Source organism: Monomorium pharaonis, chromosome 5 (genome assembly GCF_013373865.1).
Source record: "Monomorium pharaonis isolate MP-MQ-018 chromosome 5, ASM1337386v2, whole genome shotgun sequence".
In the NCBI taxonomy this organism is placed as follows: domain Eukaryota; kingdom Metazoa; phylum Arthropoda; class Insecta; order Hymenoptera; family Formicidae; genus Monomorium; species Monomorium pharaonis.
In genome coordinates this window covers 2142807-2147174 of record NC_050471.1, presented here as the reverse complement: position 1 = coordinate 2147174, position 4368 = coordinate 2142807, and the positions used below count along the sequence as shown (strand labels likewise).

General features: G+C 31.0%; 1 long non-coding RNA gene across 1 annotated transcript in view; it reads right to left on the bottom strand.

The window, feature by feature from the left end:
- Positions 1 to 368: 368 nt before the first annotated feature.
- The window catches only part of LOC118645662, a 5167-nt gene continuing 1167 nt past the window's right edge, over positions 369 to 4368 (bottom strand). The window contains exons 3-5 of the long non-coding RNA XR_004963352.1: positions 1161 to 1315; positions 689 to 744; positions 369 to 606 (exon numbers count right to left, since the gene is read on the bottom strand). This is a non-coding gene — a long non-coding RNA (uncharacterized LOC118645662). The remainder of the gene's footprint in view (positions 607 to 688; positions 745 to 1160; positions 1316 to 4368) is intronic.

Here is a 4368-nt window from a genome sequence, read left to right as displayed (position 1 = left end):
TCAAATGTCTATTAAAAAATTCAAAAGAAATTCTTTATTGAATATTTTAAAAACATTTTTTAATTGAATCTCCAATAGCATTAATGAATTATAGGGTTTTTTCGAACAAACTGAATCTTGTAGCTCGAAGGAAGAAAATAACACGCAACTGAGTTATTCAAACAGCCAAAGTACAGTAAATTATGTAACAAGCGATAACGAGACGGCATCTAGACAGCGTTTGATGGACATAAAGGAAAGGGAGGAAGAAGTGGAGGTAGTTTCTCCCGAAGTTTTTGATAATGAAAATATTTATTCCGAGAGAAGATTAAGGTAATCAATTTTTTAATTTTTTATTATTATTTTATTAAATTACATAAGATTGTTAACGTAATTTTGTTAGAAATATTATCTTTGAATAAATTTAAGAAATGATTTTTTAAATCTAAACTATAAATTACATAATATTTACTTATGCAAAAATATAAGTAGTCCAATATTTAGAGTTTCCAAGCATAATAGATCATATCTGTTGGCAAGTATATTAATCTTGTTGATAATTTCTTCGGACGCATCTGTATCTTGATCAAAACCCTACTCTTTTGCTATCATTTGCTTTTCCATTGTCTATTCATAAAAAAACAAGTAATTATTGTATAGTTTAATGGGAATATAATTATTATTATTAGTTAAAAGTTCAAATACTTACTACTTCATCCAGCTCTAAACCAAACTTGAAACATAATGCTTCAAATTCCTTGTTGGCTAGAATAAAACTTAAATATTAGAAAAAATAAAAGTATAAAAGTACAATCATATATAATACATATATACACATAATTTATATATTCACAATGTATAAATAAACTTTCAACACTTAAGGATTATTATTGAATCAAAGTAACTCAGCAAATATTTCGTACAATGACTTTTTACTCCTATGACAGTAACTTGTCATGCTATGTATGTACTTTCAAACAAACACACTCCTCTATTCGCTTCATTGACACTCGGTCAGAGCATGATGTTTGTCTAATATGTAAAATAAGCATAAATATATTTGTATATATCAAATCCTATCTTAGCAATAACTCAAGTAAATAAATTTTATTCTCTACAAAAATCAATCTTATTGATATTACAATTTAGAACTTAATCAATAAAAAATAGATGTAACTTACATTATGTTTTACCCAATGTTTTGAACAGCAAGTCACATTTTATTGCAATAGTCAGCATCTTTGTATCACGGCAATCTCAGCATAAGTAGATAAACTCTTAATATTTTATCGGTTTTCTTTTAACATGGAAATGTCATGTTTCTCGTTGAATTACCCTAGATATAATTAATAATTGCAATAAATTTTTAGGTTTGGGAATACTGTTAAAACATGGAATACACATGATACATATAGTATTCTTAAGTTATCAAAAATTTATTAACTACATTAATTATATTTACTAACTACGCATTCTTTGTTTTTATACATTTAATTTCTTTATGTTAGGCATTTTTGTATCACGGCAATCTCAGCATAAATAGATAAATTCTCAATATTTTATCAGTTTTCTTTTAACACGGAAATGTCAGGTTTCTCGTTGAATTACCCTAGATATAATTAATAATTGCTATAAATTTTTAGGTTTGGGAATACTGTTAAAACATGGAATACACATGATACATATAGTATTCCTAAGTTATCAAAAATTTATTAACTACATTAATTATATTTACTAACTACGCATTCTTTGTTTTATACATTTAATTTCTTTATGTTAGGCATTTTTGTATCACGGCAATCTCAGCATAAATAGATAAATTCTCAATATTTTATCAGTTTTCTTTTAACACGGAAATGTCAGGTTTCTCGTTGAATTACCCTAGATATAATTAATAATTGCTATAAATTTTTAGGTTTGGGAATACTGTTAAAACATGGAATACACATGATACATATAGTATTCCTAAGTTATCAAAAATTTATTAACTACATTAATTATATTTACTAACTACGCATTCTTTGTTTTTATACATTTAATTTCTTTATGTTAGGCATTTTTGTATCACGGCAATCTCAGCATAAATAGATAAATTCTCAATATTTTATCAGTTTTCTTTTAACACGGAAATGTCAGGTTTCTCGTTGAATTACCCTAGATATAATTAATAATTGCTATAAATTTTTAGGTTTGGGAATACTGTTAAAACATGGAATACACATGATACATATAGTATTCCTAAGTTATCAAAAATTTATTAACTACATTAATTATATTTACTAACTACGCATTCTTTGTTTTATACATTTAATTTCTTTTTGTTAGGTATAAAATTGTGAGTGAAATTTATTATAATTTTAGTCAACATTAGTTAGAAGACTCAAATTTCCAGAAGTTGCAGCAAGAATCCAGCAACAAGAAAAAATGCATTACCAAAGAAGAAAAAATGTACTACATTCGAGGAAAACGAAAAGATAACAGAGAGAAGGCGACGGACAATTATGAGAGATTTAAGAAAGCAATTCAGACAATTTCAAATTAAACTTGTATAATTAATTATTTAGTGTTTTAATTCATATAAGTAAACGTTGATCATTTCTTACATCAGATATTTTTTTAATTGTAATTTAAATTTAAGAATCAAGAAACAATAAAAAAAGAATACAATATTACGATAATTTTATTTTTTATTTGCATATATCATCCATCGAAGGCCATGCATTAAACATGTGGCATACCAGTAAGTTTTGTTCTACACTCTTAACAATTAATGTTTTCTCATTACCTCTTATTTAGTAGTCTTGCTGCTTGCTTATGTTATTTTTGATTGTAAATATTCAAATTTTTTAAAATAAAGTGAATAAATATAAAGAATAAAACAATAACAAATTTGACTTCCAATAGCTTAAACAACAAAAAATTATCCTATTTTACTGTTTTAGATAAATAATTTTTTAATGAATGTGTATGTAAAAAAATTAAACTTTTACACGTATTATTAGTTTTATTAGTGTCGAGCATGTAGAGAGAATAAAAAATTTTATTGAAGGATTCGGTTCATGCTCGACTCTCTAGTACATAGACCACAAATTTTCTAAATTATTATTTTATTCATATACAAGATATATGAATAAATGGATCGCTCACTTTTTTCTGTGTAGAAATCAGAGAGAAACCGAGAGCGATTATCTTTTTGTGATTTACCGTATCGTCAACCGAACTTTCGTTGTAGGTTATTGAGGTTATTTGACACCTCTTTACTCCTTCCTAGAGAGCGGTCATCGCGTCGTTTTAGGTGCTTTTGGTGTGTTTTCATCCATCAGCGCCTCTATGTACACAAAATATGCACATTGAACTATGTAGTCAAATATCCATGAATCCCATAGGTAATGTACATGACTTTTTAAGTCTCTTCTATGCTATGGTTACGTTTTTCTGTTTCATGCTATATCCGTAAATTTTACAATTATGTGCATTCATATTTTAAATTTGTTTTATGCAAATTAATGTGCACAATCGTGTTCTATAAATATGCAATACCACATATACGTGATATAAATTCAATTAACTGATTTGATAAAAATTCACTCACCGATTGCTGTCGCTGCTCCTGCTGCTGATGCTGCTGCTACTGCTACATTCCTTTTCCGGAATACCGAGTCGCTCCATGGATGCCGCTTTCTGCTGACATATTATCATCCTGCATTCTCGAACCGCACATTAATAACGATCGCCCGATACTTTATTCGGCACTCACGATATTACCGATAATATATCACACACGAGTAAAACGTAAAACCGCGCGCGAGAATTTCACTTGGCGCGACCATTTAAAAAAATATCATGAAAGGACGGCTTCGTGAAACGCAGGCCGAGGAAAGCGATGAGAAAACCGTTTGAATGAAAATTACAACTAGTAACGCTTCACTTCACTTCACTTAATTGGCACTCGGGATATTCTACCGAATTAACGTATCCCCTTCGAGCAAACACTTTGCTCGAACGGTCACGCGAACACTTCACTCGAAGGCAAACGCACGATGCCGCACTTTACACATGAATCTTGCTACGTACGATCTCACGTCTCGCGACGGGCACTCTCGACAGGTCTCAACATCGAGTTGAGCACAATTCGAATTCTGAATACGCGAGACACACGCAAAACACGCACGGAGTCAACGGAAACGTTCGACTACGTATGACCAGCGCTGGAGCACGAAGAAGCATGACTGCCGGCACGGCAGCGGCGGACGTAACCGTTGGTAGATACACTCGGCGGTACTCGGCGCTAGTCGGCGCGACTCGTCAAGTCGGCCGCCGAGTCGCGCCGACTAGCGCCGAGTACCAAGAGTCTGCCTGCCAAGGTAGCGTACGCCGCCCGTACGACTG